The sequence below is a fragment of the Ischnura elegans genome, chromosome 10 (genome assembly GCF_921293095.1).
Source record: "Ischnura elegans chromosome 10, ioIscEleg1.1, whole genome shotgun sequence".
NCBI lineage: Eukaryota > Metazoa > Arthropoda > Insecta > Odonata > Coenagrionidae > Ischnura > Ischnura elegans.
The window spans coordinates 83,556,810-83,573,656 of NC_060255.1; the positions used below are offsets into that span (position 1 = coordinate 83,556,810).

A 16,847-nucleotide genomic window follows, 5' to 3' on the forward strand; every position below is an offset into this window, starting at 1 on the left:
CTAAGGAAAATCAGGGCTGGAATGAAGCAAAAGTTTTCAACAAATTTCCTTTAAAGCTAGTTGAAATGATATTAGTGCATGACATGTAACTAAAATCTTTTTTTCAAACAAATAATAAAAAATAATAATAAAGCGCTGTTATAACTTGCTTAAAATGTTGGTTTCATACACTTTTTCCACACTTAAATGTTCCAACTTGTACGACCATGGTTTGCTCCCCCTAGTTTTTATCCTGGGTACGCCCTTGCATCCATACCTTCTGTATCTTATCTAGAAGCTGCCTCGCCTCATCCTTGAGAGAACCCCTCATCCTTAAGGATCCTAGGGGGTCATAGGAACGCTCAAGCCTTAATACCGTGGCAAGGTTGTATACAAAGAGAGAGTGCTACACACATAGGTAATTTTAAACTCACTCAGCGCTTCAACTCATAGGTTAGCTTGAACTTTCATAGATAGATGTCTTTATTCGGGCAAGGTTGAGACTAAAAAGTCCCCTCTTCCACCTAACTCCACGTTGGTGTTATTGCAAACAAATAGTATGTAAAGGTAAATAGAAAAATTTACAGTAACAATTTTCACTATTTGCGAAATGTCAGGTGGATACATTGAGGAGTAAAGGTTAAAATGTCACTTGTATGCGTTGAAATTTTGTGTAAAAAAGATTTCTGTTTAGGGTAGAGTTCACCACCAGGTAGTCGTAGTGATGTTAATTTTACATACCCATTCAGGGTATAGGATGGTTTCCTATTGTTTTTTTATTGCCTAAATCGAAAGATTACTCCTGGAGCACGTATTTCACGCTTTTAGATTTTTAAATGACGATATCTATTTTTCGCGATTAAATGAAAAGTGAAAATTTTTAACCGCGCGAAAACGCGACGGCTAAGTATGAATGCTGGGAAAACCCCGTGTGACGTCATTCTTGTTCCCGCTTCCGCCGTGCGAGGTAACCTTAGGGCGAGGATATTGTGCGCCGCTGCGATGCTGGTTGCTACCAGGTAGCAGAGTACCCTGCTAGCAGGTAGCGCTTGGCTTAAATAAGGATTATTAATACCTCATCAAACGAAGGAAACTCCAACTTTAGGCAGTTAGGTGATTATTAAGAGATGTTTCCCTGAAGTCTGTGCCTCATGCATGCATTGGTAATCTCAGACGATGTAAAACTCCTATCTACTCGTATAGAAACTAGGTCCCTGCGACGTCAGGTGGAGTGGCATCGCATGGGCGCCAATCTGGCCTTTTTCAAACGAGGATAAAATTGACCCTTGCCATTCGTCTAAACTGGGATTTCTAAAACCAAATAACTTGTATATTATGAATACACTAATGGTGGGTAACGAATCGCAATCAATGCCTTCGTTTTCTTTGATGAAGGAAACTACCCTATTGTGGCCAGTTTCTTTTCTTGAGCCTCCACGCTCAGCGAGGATTGATGTCGTGGATGTTCGAGGGCCTCATCCGGGATAAAAACCTGGTACCCTTCGATCAATATCCTACCGCTTTACCAGCTACCTGACCACTCTCCCTCCCACTTTTCAAAAGGCACATAAATATATTTGAATGCACGCCGAGGCTCCTTGTGTAACATTAAATGTTTTCTCTTACCATTATGAGCGTTCCTAGAGTTCACTTCAATCAGATAGTATTAACTACTGTGACAAATGACTGAGACATAATCAAAGAAGAAATTAAAAAAGAGTTAAGCCGATCACTGAAAAGGGAATAAAACAATTGGAGTAAAATTGCGAAACCACAGCTAGAGCATGTGGGACACGTTGAATGCAGATGTGGTGAAGGAACGCAATCGGACTCGTAAACAAGGGATAGTCTTTCAGACTCAAAGAAACGATTGCTCCATTACTTGCAGGAAAAAAAATAGGTTAGGATGGACTGCTCTCACCCAAGGACTCTGGAACTAGGGCGTGGGACTCTTGGTTCGAAATTTAGTTTAATATCAAAGCAGATAGTTCCTCCATATTCCTAAATGTTTCTATCAGAAGGCACCATTGCTGTATCATGAATTCTGCGAAAGCACTACCATACCCAGGAAAAGTGTTTAAAGGATCAGCGATGGGTTTTACAGTCTCGTGATTACCACGATTTTATGCAGTCACTTTCTATCATGTATATTTGTTTTTCATCGTCGGTAAGTAATCGAGTGAAAGTAATCGGATTACTTGTAACGATTACTTTTGCATGAATTTGTACTTAAAACGATTACTTCTTACGAAATGATATTTTATTTATAATTTACTCCTCACGGTGAAAGAGGAATCGTTACTTTCGTTGTAATCATTACTTGATCGTCATCGACGATTAATTTACTGATTTCACTGATTTACCCAGACCTACAGATAATTCGTGTTCCTAACAGTGGTGTCATGGTGCCGGTACACCGTTCCTGCACTGGTTAGCCAAAGGCATAATATTCAAACAACACAATGCTGCTTCAAACTTTCTAATACATAAATTCGTAGCCAAAACAAAAAACTATAATGAATGTAAATAATAAGTCGTAATAAAAAAACACACAGAGCAATATTTCACTTGTAACAAAAGTTAAGGAAAGTGCGTTCCGGCACTACTAATTTTGCCATGACGCCACTGGTCCCTAAGTACCATAATTTGCTCTTGTAGGCTTAGCCACTCTTATGTTGTAATCTACTTATGATGGTACAAAATATGACACCCTTTGTGTTACTACAGCGGTTATATGTATCGTAAGTGAAATTGCAACTTTACATATTTCTATGACTCAATTATTCCAAATTTTCACCCCAATAATCGACAGTTGCTTCGTGGTCTCTATACTGGAAAACCTTACAAGATGTAATTTTTAACTGTAAATGTAATTTTACTGATAAATTTTTAAAATCAGTAATTTTTACTCGTAATGGGTCGCTTTTTTACAAAATAACTATAATTGATCACAGTTACTTTTTCTCTCCACGTTTACCATCACTTGCTTTTCCGTCCGGGAAAAATATTGCAACTCAAATTCAACCCACTTCCCGATTAGCTATCGACTTGAAATTCTCAGTAGAGATCAGAACCAGGTGTTAATGCATTTTTATGATATTTCTTAATCTTCAGAGTCAGCTGCAATTTTCGAAAATTAACATTTGAAGTGATTCTTCAGCTGCGGCGTAACTTTTCACGATTTGATTCTTCGTCGGTCTGCAAGATGTTCTTTTGAGTAACGGATAATGCGTTGGACCAAGGATCAGAAGATTTCAGATTCTAATTCTGTCACTGTCGTAATTTTTAATTATATTTTGTAATTTTTTCTACAACTTGGCTTTGCGGGTCTTCAATCGCTGTCAAATGAATGCATAAATTTGAGTATAACCAGTTGGCATAAGAAAATTTCGACACCCGATGCGTACTTTTTAAATTAGAATTCGTCAGAAATTGAGAGTTGAACATCGCGCGCTTTATTTTTCATCGACAGATACTAAATTAATCAGTGACCAAATCAATAAAGAAATAATTTGGACTCTGAGGATGGTGAGACTGGAAATGCTTCGATGAAATAATACGTGACTGTTTTCAAAAACGTTTGCGGATATTGCGTAAACATCGGCTTGTATTCACTCTTAATTACCAAGCACAGGTGCTCATGCCGTCTTATGCAACTGATTAGTGTCGCACATGAAGTTTTATTACCAGTTCTGTTGCTTGCGAAGCGGCCCTAACCCACAGCCGATTGAACGACGCTCATCACTCAGGTAGGTTTCACGAATCTTCTTACGATTTCTTCAGTAAGGACGGACCGTTCTAAAAAATATTTGCTTGAAGTTAAAACTTATTGATCACAGCCCCATAATTCAAATTCCCTGAGCGGTTGAATGTTTCCCTTGCATTGCTTGTCTGTGAGGTATACGAAAACCTTTCTTTGATTTTAGAGCTCGAATTCAGTATTTTAGAGTAACCAGATCCATCCAAAAGTTATTCTCTGCGCTAAATTATATTCGCGATAACATCGACGACCCAAAATAATGAAGGAATTAATTTACTGCCAAACATTTTTCATTTATTTATTTTTTTCAATTATCGTCATTACCCGATAATATTCCAGGCCTTTGTGTGTGGGTTAGACCACAAGTGTCAACGGGCAATCATAAACTCCTATGCGCTGGTGGAACTCGAACACGCGACCTTCGCTTTGGCAGGCGAGGAGGCCGCCACCAATTAAACAACTATTATGTAAAAAATGACATAAAATTATTTTAAATAAGAACTCGCACATTCTTGGAGTATGGCGCTAATGAAATCCACATGGGCATAGAATAAACCGTGTACTTCCATCGTTACCATTGTTAGGGAGGATGGCTAGTTCTCCAAAGCTTGAAACCAACGTAAGACACGAGAAGGCGTGAATTACTTTTAACAGCAAGAATAATCAATTCTTCCTCTATCAAACTCCAATGTAATGAAGCTTTTAGTAATCGTAATACCAATTTGAATCTTGGGATTTGGGATTAACGGCCACCAACACTGAAGGGCGTTTCATATGAGTGATTCTAATAATCAAAGCCTAGCGTGTAGCCACTAAGTCTGGGTACCCACATACCAATCCCACTCATAGCTGATACCCTCCCAAGGAAGATCATGTTTATGTCACTTGAATCAATAGGTATAAAGCTAGTGGAGACCACTTCGCAGACGTTATATGAGTTTCAACTCTCAGTACTCAATTCACGTTCTGATTGCGTAGACAAACTATGCCTTAAGGTGGGTCGAAAAAATAATTTTTTTCGGAATTCCTTGAGTGGAAAAGTTGTTTGCTTATACTAGGGTCTCAAATGCGATTTTTTTCAAAATCTGATTCTATTATCTGTTACCACCAGGACGTGCCACCTGTTTTAAATTTTAACAAAAATTGAGGCGAAATCAGGAAAAAAGGCAAGTATTATTATATAAGGTCACGTCAGTGGTAAAAATAACTATGACTTCCAGAATTTTATTTAAGTAACCTAGAGATAATTAATTCTAATCAATGGCCTTAAGGAGGGTGCGAATTGCCAAAATAATGTGTAGGAATCCCGTATGTCATCAAAACATCTGGAAACTTGCAATAAAATTTATAGTTTTCCCATTTTATTCTTTTTTAATGGTAAAACTGATATTTAGAAATAAAATAAACACCACAGTGAAGCTTTAAAGATTGTCATTTTAGAGTAAAATTTATTTTGACGTGAATAATTAATATGTATAATGACGCCTTAACGATGTTAAATAGTAAAATAAATGTAAATTTTGACGTATATATGTAAATAATATATAATATTAGGCACACATGCTCGTCATAAGCGTCAAAAATTGATATCAAGAAAATCAACGCCACGCCGCAGTCTAACGGTTTCTCGTTTCTGACGTTTTGAGTTCGTCCATTAGCACCATGGCAACGGCAAACACTCAGTGACCAGAGCGTTCACTCATCCAGCCGTCTCCTCGTGTCATTCTCATTTTCAACTTCGATGCGGGGCTAATGTGAGAAGCGAGGAAAGACTCATGAAGCAAATAAGCCAGCTCTATGGCAGACGGAAGATACACTTGTCGATGAAGATAAGGAGAGAACAGCAGGAGGTAACCTCGACAGCCGTGTTAAGGTGGTTGCACCGGAAAGACGAGGTGGCAGTAATTCTTCCGAAAATTTCACAGACTGCTACCTTCTCATTGTGCTCTACCCACTTTCATAAAACATATGGGTATTATTTTCTATTAATATTTAAGACCATACTGAAAAAAGTAAATTTTATTGGCTAAATTCGGTGATCTAAAAAAATTGCATTAAAACTAGATTATTAAAGCAAACAGGTTGAAAATTTAGCGGACATATCAACATGATTATAATTGATGGAAAAAATGAAAATTCAACATCTTATCGTTATTCGTCCTCAGTTTTAAGTAATTCAGTGAGAAATTCGGGAAATAAAAACCCATTTGCAATAGCGCGCAGCGAAAGGAAAAATGAAGCCAGATATTCGCTAAGCTTTCTTTACGCAGTGCAAAAAGTAGCATCAGCCCTGCAATTTGCTAAGCTTCTTCGATTGAAGCCTAATAAAATTCAATAATAACCTAATTTACAGATTCTTATGTGAAAATGAAATATGGTATTAATAAAGCAGCGGTAGGTTTAGTCGAAACTTATGTTTATCATGCATATTAGGCAGGTAAAACTGAAATATACAATTAAAACAATGCGTTGCGTAGGCATCTAATATACCTTGCGCCATGAGGGGAAGCTCGCCATGCATCAGAATCCATTCAAATAAGCGCCAACCAAGTCGTTTCCGGCTCGTAAATATACATTATTCATCACCATAGTTTGATTATGCATAGAGGATAGCGACGAACGGAACTACGGACCTTAAGTGATCATCGGCGCGGCGTCCGACACTATGGACACAAGGATCTCCTCAATAAAAAGAGGTACCTGTTGCCGATTTTACATTCCGTAAAACTGGTTTTCGCCACTTAAAACAATGCTAAAAATTTATTTTTCATATATATGTTACACTATAACATGCTAAAAAGCAAATAAGAACACAAATAAATCAAAGAATATGTTTTACAGTTAATTGTTACTTTGCCGGAATTTGGAAACATAATCACTGATGCATAAATATTGTCTGTTTCACAAATTTTTTAATGGTCTGACCCAGATTTGGACCCTATTCGTTATGTCATTCTCAAAGGAATTTTTAAAGGAATAACTTTGAGAATGATTTAGCGTATAGCGTCAAAACCTGGGTTAGACCATTAAAAAAATTGTGGAACTTACAATATTAGTGTGTATGTGATTATGTTTATTGTTCCACAGTTCCACCAAATATCGCCATCCATCCTTAAATTGATTACCAGAAGTTCACAATAAGACTTCAACGGAGTCTCTAAGTTGTGGAGACTGGTTTGCGGGCCTTTTTACTGATAGATGATCAGTTTCCGGGTTTATTCCGCGTCGACTCATTTTTGGCGGACGACAGTTTCGGGCGCGTTCCAGCTCCCGCTTTCGGGTCGATTACTGATACTTTAGGAAGAAAGCTGTAACGCTGACGTAAAATTATTCAAAATCAATTATACGGAAGAAACCACAAAAACCAATATTCGCAACGTTTTTCCGAAGTTCGAGTCGGCCGTGAGGCCATCTTTATTCAAATAATGCATTTTATCTCGGTTGGGAGCAGCTTCGATACGCTAATAACCCGATTAAGTGCACAGTGATGTTATATTTTTTATGTTTTTTATGATGCATATCATAACGCATATGAAATCAATTTTGTCCATGATAACTTCAACAGTAGCAATCTACGTTTTCATAGGCACGCGAAATTAACCTCGCCGTAGTTCGTCAATAGACCAGCATTTTAAAATTAAATTCCCTATTTCAATAAAACATCGGTGTAGAAAACCAATTTTTTTCAACGTCAGCCGGCAGTACAATTTGAAAGCAAAATTATGAAATGTTCACGAGAATAAAATTTGCTTCGTTTCGATGCATAAATTTCTTATTATATAAGTATTTTATTCCTAATAATTTAGCTAAAATAACTCATGAAGTTGCACTACATGTTTTTCTGGTTACTTTTTAGTATGAGTCTCGAATGATCAATGCGGACATAAGAATGAAATTTTTATAAGTATTTAGTCGAGACAACCTGGCCCTGGAAAAAAACATTACCATTAGGTTTATAGTTTCTGCATCCACCATGTTCACGAGAATAAAATTTGCTTCGTTTCGATGCATAAATTTCTTATTATATAAGTATTTTATTCCTAATAATTTAGCTAAAATAACTCATGAAGTTGCACTACATGTTTTTCTGGTTACTTTTTAGTATGAGTCTCGAATGATCAATGCGGACATAAGAATGAAATTTTTATAAGTATTTAGTCGAGACAACCTGGCCCTGGAAAAAAACATTACCATTAGGTTTATAGTTTCTGCATCCACCCACAGGCTTTATTTGAAGGTAGTTGGCCTTTAAACTTGTCCACCCCCGTTCTTCTGCCCTCACAAAATGTTGTAATCAAGTAATTAACATTGAATGATAGCAGTAAAAAAGGGAAATTTTTGCCGTAATAAATTGGAAAATTTCATGAAAATCCTTTGAAAACTTTAATTTTTAATCTAATATTTTTTTAAAGTTTTCGGGGAAAGATTCCCGGACTTGACTTTCTCGAAAGTCCTTGCCTTCCCAAGTTCAAAGTTGGAAGTGCGCCATTACATCCACGGGAATACTAAACCGTGCGAATAAATCCAAGGAAAGACTGGAAATAGACGAGAGAACGCTGAAGTGACACGGAGATTATTATGAAAACAATATGACAAGCTTGAAAAATCGGCTATTATGAACAAATTTCAAGTCTTTAGGGAGGTAAATATGGTGATAAAATTGACTCTAATGGAAGGATACCTATTTCTTTGATATACTTTTAAATTCATATATTAACTAAGAATACAGGGAGTACGTAAGGGAACTTGGAAGAGAAAACTTACTCTATCACATCGACCGGAAAGTCAAAAATAATGAATAAAAATAATAAAATACGTTGAAACAAGTGAGTAGGAAGATTGCTTGGCGTAAAATACAAGCCTCTAATTCCACACGCCCTTTGTTTTTTTTCCCTTCCAAAATCATAACCCACTGTTCACATCAATAAATAAACAGGCATTATCCTCTGGCAGGGCTAGCCAAAAACAACTCAGAAGGCTCCTAATTCCGGGCCATTAAGAATCTTGATCATAAAGTTAGGGCGAGGAGAGAGACTACACCTGCGATCAAAAGGTAATTTATACGGTTGGAGAAAATAAGTACAATTAAGCAGGCACCACTGTGACTCAATGACTCAAAACAAATGCTTATCCCATACTTCGTAAAATAAATTGATTTCTTATAAGACTTTCATTTATATTAAGAAGCAAAATGAGAGGTCATAGAACTTTGATAATTTAATGATAATTATATTTTTAAATGCATCTCTCTCGAGATATATTGCAAATAGTGTATTAGATAATTAATTATAAATTAGATATTTTAGTTTTTGCAGCAATTGGATTTATGTTCCAGTTATAATCAGAAAAGTCTCTAACGATTAAACCAGAATCGCAATAACCGCCGGTGAAAAATTCTTATTATTATATGCAATCTCCAGATAATACTGTCCAATATTTCTCATGGTGAGTAAATGAAGAACAATTATAGGAGAATAGCTTTTTAATTCATATAAGTAACGTTTTGAACAATTCTTGGACCCATTGACTTCGAGGTAACAAAGCCAAAATAAATCGCTGTATCTACGAAGGAATGTAGAATAAGATTAAAAAAAAGGAAAGCGAGGCCGAATGTTTGTGTACGGAACGAGATGGAGCCATGGTACTACATCGGCCTGCTTGAATGCTATGACGCTATCGCTATGCAAGGCATCATGACGCCACTCATATAACCTTCCAACTTCTCGATTTATAGCGACTTCCTTTCGTGATGTGGGTATTGAGCGGGAGGAGATGCCAAAAATAATTTTGAATGGCACTAATAAATGTGCCGGAAGAGTGATGCTATTCAGGTAGATATAAACATGCATAGATATTCTGTTTACGAATTGATAGCCGAGTTCGACGTCACCCACGAAACTCCAAAAGGCGATGTGATGTATTTTCTTTTTATCTTTCGATTGCCTGAGTTCGAATGCTTGTGTACGGAACGAGATGGAGCCATAGTGCTACAAAGGCCTTCATGCACGCTGTGACGCTATTTCCAAATATCCATACCACTCATTCAATGTAATTTAATACACAAACTCAATAAAAAATTGTAAAACGGAAAAACTTATTTATTCATTTATTTATTAATACTTAAATTACTTACTGGTCTCTCCTGGTCAATTTTATCCTCATTTGAAAGTGGCCAGTTTGGCGCCCATGCGATGCCACTCCACGTAACGTCACAGGGACCTAGTTTCTATACGAGTAGATAGGAGTTTTACATCGCCTGAGATTACCAATGCATGCATGAGTCACAGAGCTCAGGGAAACATGTCTTAATAATCACCTATTAAAACTGGCTAAGGTCGGAAAGTTTCCTTCGTTTGATAAGGTATTAATAATCCTTATTTAAGCCAAGCGCTACCAGCTAGCAGGGTACTCTGCTACCTGCTAGCATCCTGCGTCGTAACATCGCTCAAAGCCTCGTCCCAAGGTCACCTCACTTGCGGCAGCGGGAACCAGAACAACGTCACACGGGTTTTTCCCAGCATTCATACTTATTGTTAGACGTCGCGTTTTCGCGCGCTTGAAAATTTTCACTTTTCATTTAATCGCGAAAAATAGATATTGTCATTTAAAAATCTAAAAGCGTGAAATACGTACTCCAGGAGTAATAATCTTTCGATTTAGGCAATAAAAAAATAATAGGAAACCACCCTATTCTGGCAAAGTGCCTGCTTAATTTACGTTATAAATCTTATGTGCAACAATGATATAAATAAAAAAGTAAAACTGATTGGCGTAGGAATGGGTTTGACTTAAGAGATATGTATTCCCATCGGGTTTTCTCGGGCTAAAAAATTATTTTTACGCGAGATGAAATATTCTCATGTGCGTGGGGCACTCCCAGATGGTATTCATCGCTGGCGAGCCTACTTTCTCCTTGAGCTCCTTCGTGTCAACTGCGCGTTGCCCAACATCAGCATGCTCTCGAACTCTTTGTTTGAAGAGGCTGGAGAGACGGCCATAAAACCTCGAAGGCAAAAAATCGACACACGCAAGGAATGCAGCGCTACTGCTGAGCGCATTGAAGAGGAGTAGGAACTTAAAACTGAAAAGTATCATCATTCCTGCATCTAATATACTTCATCTAAAAAGTAGAACATACCTTATATAACGAAATTTCGACGAAACTAATAGTGCTAAAAATTTACTAAAGTTACACTGTTTTTTTTGTATATGAGTCAAAATATATCTACCCTCGCAAATAAGCCATATTAATTGTTGTTTAATAAGTTGAGCTTTCCACATTAATATATTTAGAATTAACTATTATGATATGTGGCACGATATGGTTGAAGTCATTAACACTAGTTAAATGAAACATTCGAATACCTAAACGATTTTAATTTCTCCGGGTGAATACAATTGATGTTCTTCTCGGGTTCTCAGCCAGGTTAATTCTGTCGTATAAGCCGACGTTTTGAGAGACGACTTGTCTCCCATCTTCATGGCCGTGTTACTCTTTGTTCTTCTTTTTTTTACTCTTTACTGCGTGAAATTGGACTTTCAAAGATTAACGCGGCCTTGAAGATGGGAGATAAGTCGTCTCTCGAAACGTCGGCTTATACGACAGAATTAACCTGGCTGAGAACCCGAGAAGAATTCATCAATTCCAATACCTATTTCCACAAAATTCATATGAGAACGACGCGTTTCGTCGTCACACATGATGCACTCAAGAATGTTCTTGTAACAGCGGAATTGCTCAAATTAATTTTTTGGAAATATTGCAATGTTACATTTTACTTATTCTTAGAATTAGTATTTAACAATTCATATATTTGAATGTGCTCTAACGGCAATGCTTATCTGTATTGAAAAGTATTAGTTTAAAACTAGAACATGAATACTATTAAGAAAAAAAACTAAAATTTGGCGCGCTTTGAAATAAGAGTCGCTATAAAAACAAGAGGCACGGACTATCGGTAGAGAGATGTCGCTAGGATTGATGATGAAATTAGGAGGGGTGCTATGCCCCTTTTCGTCTGGCCCGTTCAGCAGATTCGAACAGGAAAATATGAACAAAATCCATTTTATATAAGAGACTTTTTTCTTCCCCAGTTTTCTCTGTTTAAAGATAATAACTGCACCTAGGCTGACTCCAAATATTATTAGTACGAAATATGTATCACTAGAAGAGAACAGGGAGAAGTTTATAAAGACACGATGGCAAAAGGTCAAACTTGTTCCTTCAGTTTTCTCTGTTTAAAGATAAGAAAGCACTTAGGTTGCCTCTGAATATTTTCAGTACGAAATCAGTGTCACTGGAAGAAACGCGGGAGAAGTTCATGAATACTCGATGGCAAAAGGTCAGCATACAGAAGGATTGCTGTTCTCTTGCTCAGCGCCATCTCAGGTAGTAGGAACATGAGAGTGAAAATTAACATGACTCCCTCATTTGTTGTAATCAATGAAAAACGTAGAGTATCCAAAATGTCGGCATGTTGGGATGACATGAAAGAACTACAAAGAGAGCTAAATCATGTACATATGTGTGCTGCGGGTTAAATCGTGTCACTAAATGAAATCGCTTCGATTGAAATGTCAAAATAAATACTCCCAAAAATCAACGAGGTCTCCATTTCATTTTCGAGTGTTAACTTCCACATAGTTGAGCCTAATACAATTGAACGAAATACTCCCAAACGTTCTTTACCGATTATCGTACGCAAAAATGGTATACATTCTTAATTGGCATTTGGATGCACACCAACTTTCTACAGGATCCGATAAGATATGAGTTAAACGATAAAATAAATGTCGTTTGGCAAAAATAAATACCTAAAATAAGTCACGAAATGAGAGTCATTACGAAATGAAACGCTAGCTTTCACTCGATGACCTCTGAGCGAAGGATCCCGGATTCATATTCCTATTGAAGCTTAGTAATACACCAAAAAATCCCCACAGTTCGAGGGCCCAGAAAAAGAGATTGGTTCCCCAATTTTAATGTGAAGAATTAACACACCGGTGACTAATTACGGGATGATCTCTGCCCTCTCCTCTCCAAACCAACCTTTGCATCGAAGAACTAAGTGAAACGGGCCGATGATAAATGTTTGAGTCCTGGCCGTATGCTCATAAATAAAACCGTAAAATCGCCTACTGCACTTAAAAATGGGTCATAGACTGTCACGTTACTAAGACTTTCGCTCAATTCATGCTCGTTATTTTTCGGTTCGCTTCACAGCGTCCAAGATATTTGAAATACACTCTGGCAGAAATGAATGAAAAACGGACACCTAACCCATGACCAAACATGCTGACACTGCAAGCAGTCGCGTTAAAAAGGCCATATGATGGCAAGCTTGGCGATGAACGTAGTGGAACGGGCATAAAATCTAAAGATATCTCCATACAGAAAAAAAGGAACAAACAAATATTCCTCTTAGTTTTTTCAGCTGCGAAAGACAATTGAGTAGGTGATAAGCCAAGAAGTTGAAGCCGGTACTAGTGATTTTTTTGCTACACAGAGTTAGGCGCAGAAATTAGGCATAGAAAGCAAAAGATATCAATTAGATATGTCACCTCCGATACTAAATTCTTTCTCATCTTAAAATTATTGGCTAAATTATTTCGCAACATCCCAAATTCACTAGCATGAAAATCAACAGAAAACATGAATTTTTAGTTTAAAAGAAGTCAATTAGTAAATCAGCTGCAAATTCAATCGTTCCAATATTTAATTAGTACATTCTCCAGTGGCCATGGATATTTCCAAGAATTCTTGGAGAAGTGGGGGTGTGGTTGGAGATGGCAAAAAATATTAAGGATTCAATTTGAATAAAGTCTAAATTATATTAATGCATAAATATCATGTATTCAGCCTGGGGGTGGGGCCTTAGGGGCTTCAGCTCCCCTTTTCCCTTGTGTGACTACCCGCAATACATCTGCTGAGGGGGCACACTAATCCAGGATCATCTATCCTTTAACACTCCATTTTTTATATTTGTAGCAATAATTCATGATCTCTTCCAAAAAACGATGAATTTAACTTGCAACATAATATAAAAGAAATATATATTTATTTTAATGAAATATATGGTACCAATTGCAAGGTTAGATAAGTTTTTATTGCGTATGTTTACCGAAATTTACATTCGCGATGTTGTAGCCTATCAAGTTCATAACTTTTCAATGGTATTCTTTGCGGTTGCCAACACTCAATTGTAAATATTGAAAATAAATTGATTGAATTGCATTCATCGCCGTGCCACTTACATTTTTGGAAACCGATTATAATTCGACCAAAGTGACAGTATGAATCAAGCTTACACGGGACTGCAGGCCACCCGTCATTGCTCAGGAAGGATAATACCCAGAGAAGTGGTAAACTTCATGGTCATATAGCAGGATTTTTAGGTAAAGAAACAAAGCAGGTATGATGATGGCATACATATGAGGAGGTTGGAGGCCAAGGGGCACTAGTGATTTTCTTTCTAAATAGAGTCGGGTACAGAAATTGTTAAAATAAATACACAAAAACTTGGTTGCTAAGGGATGCGAATGAGCCTCTGTTTTGTGCTGGCATCAAATGGAAAATAAAAGACGCTACTAAATGACTAGTTCATCTAATTTTTTTTCTTGACCTAATTTATGTTCCTGACTTTGTTTAGAAAGAGAAATCACTTGTACCCCTTGGTTTCTCACCCCCTAATATGTAACCAAAAACAATGGAAAAAATGATTTCTGTGTTCTGCCCACGGTATCAGCTTATACCCTGCTCTACAACATTGATCGTTATGTGCATCTGTACGTGCATTGACCGAAAATGTCGTATGAACGCATACCTCAGCAACAGCTAATAGTTAAGTGTAGAATCCTGTGAGTTACGTTTTCCCTTTGAGCGTGTCAAGAGGTGGGCCTACCCGGCAGGATGTCCAACCACAGAAGTTGTATTACGTGACGTAACAAATGGTAATGAGAAAAAGACACAAAGGACACAACCAGAAGTAGCACTATGGGCTTAGGAAGCATGAGATGCACCTACCTACTAACTTTGGTTGCAATCCGTGCAGCTGTATGGAGATGCTTAGCGGACATACAAACCTATTTTATATATACAGGATGAACTGGAGCCTTCTCTATGCCTCCTTGCTTGAGAATTTTCTTAATACAGTCCCCCATGGTTGGGTTAAGAAAGTAAAAACACGATTACTCACGTAAAGTTTCCGTATCCCAAACGCCGGCTCGCGTCTATCTTGTTCGTGGGAGCGATGGAATCGCGGGTGGTCGTCACCTGTCACTCATCACCTGTCCCACGCCCCTGTTTATGCACTCCGAGAACTTTCAAAGTTAAAAAATATATATATCACAGCACACCCATCGACTCATATCACTTTCACATTCGAATATCCTCCTGGCATATATATCATCAGAGTGGCTCGTGGATAAACACACACATCAAAAAGCCCAGGAGACCTTAGTACACTAGGTAACACTTTTTGTTAGTATAATGCGTGGGAAAGTCACAATGGAGAGCACTAAAATGAGATAGTAATAACAAGAGTAGATGGTATCAAAATAATAGGAAACTGGACGAGTAAAATCTTGATGGAGTAACGACGCGTATTATTATGCGTCAAAGATTTCCCAAAGAAAATACGACAGTTGGAAGTTAGGTTCCTGTTTGCGCTGACAATTTCTTTCAAGTTTTGGGAGCTTGGATATTATATCACCAGTGCAAACCAGGATTACAGAGGCAAGCACTTTATCTCTTCACCTAACCTCCATTCCCAACCCTCTTTCCACTTGATGTGAACGCTACCCTCACGCGATTTCATATGCCACAAAATTTTGCGATAGGTGCTAGCAACTCTGTCACGTTCACTTTCAAACAGATGCACTTCGCTAAAAAATGTGAACAATTCGGGCTTGTGAACTCTTGTCCAAATGGAGCGATATGAAGGAGACTGAACAGATTTATCTATGCTGGAAAAAGTTCCCGTTTATTGGGTGGCTGCGTTGAAAAGTATCATCACCGAATATTCGGATCCAAATACAAATGGATGCAGCCAGTGGAAAGTTGTCGAAGGCAATGGTGGCGGAATTCTGCGACTGCCGTCTTGTTGTCGTAGTTTTTCGGCTGGTCAAACAAGAATTCCGTGTGTAACCACTTAATCACTTCTCCAAAGGCCCTATCTCACTTCTTTTTTCCATTGGGTACTAATCATAAAAATCCGCGACTTCCCCTTCCACCGAGTATTGCGATAATTCTAAATAACACGCGCACGGACACAGCCAATATGCAAACTCTGAAGACAATCGCTCACTTCACCGAAGTCACCCAGTCATTTCTCTTTCCACAAGGAGATCATAGCAGTAGCGGCCCGAAAATCCGTTTGCCACCAATTTTTGCAGCAGACAGCAAAAAAAAAAACCACGCCCACTATAGTCTTGGAACATCAGCACACAACATACTTATGAATTGATGCATTCCTTCAAGACGAAAAAGGTTCCTTCTCACTTAATTTCGACTAAATGATAGTCGCGATATTCAGAGGAACCGTCTGCCACCAATTTCTGCGAGAGGTGGTAACAGCGCGCTCGCGATCGCTTCGGAACGGGGCAGCTTCGCACCTTTCCGGCGCGGAAGGCAGGAATACACTGCATCCGCGGCCCGCGACTGTTTAGCCATCGCGGCGCGTAACTTCAACGGGGGGGGGCGCCACCCATTCCCAATCCCCCCCTCTAAAATCCCCTCCCTTCGACGGAGTGAAAGGCGAGGCAGATGGTTTCCTCGCCGGAGAATGGGGCCGTGGAGGGGAACAAACATTGAGGCAAGACAACGCACTCCACACGCTGTTTATGACCATGTGGAAGCGTTAACCAGTCAATCACAAGAGAGAACTCTATTGTCTTGATATGCACGGTTTTACTTTTTAATGAGATTTGGACGCGTTGATCGATTGGGTTATCTCGCTGCTTCGCTCTTGTTATACTATTTACATTCAAATACTAAAGGAGTAATTGTTGTTTCCAAGTTTCCTAGCTGAAGTCCCAGCCCTGAGGATGATGTTGGTTTTATTTTTCATGAGCGTTGGACAATAGTTGGTTGACTGAGTTTAATTGTTGC

At 38.2% G+C, this 16,847-nt stretch overlaps 1 protein-coding gene across 2 annotated transcripts in view; it reads right to left on the reverse strand.

Moving 5' to 3' along the window:
- LOC124167320 (myogenesis-regulating glycosidase) overlaps positions 1 to 16,375 on the reverse strand; it is a 63,516-nt gene extending 47,141 nt beyond the window's left edge. For both annotated transcript variants that reach the window (XM_046545297.1, XM_046545296.1), the window contains exon 1: positions 14,935 to 16,375. The gene's annotated coding sequence lies outside the window, so the exon portion shown is untranslated. The remainder of the gene's footprint in view (positions 1 to 14,934) is intronic.
- Positions 16,376 to 16,847: the final 472 nt, after the last annotated feature.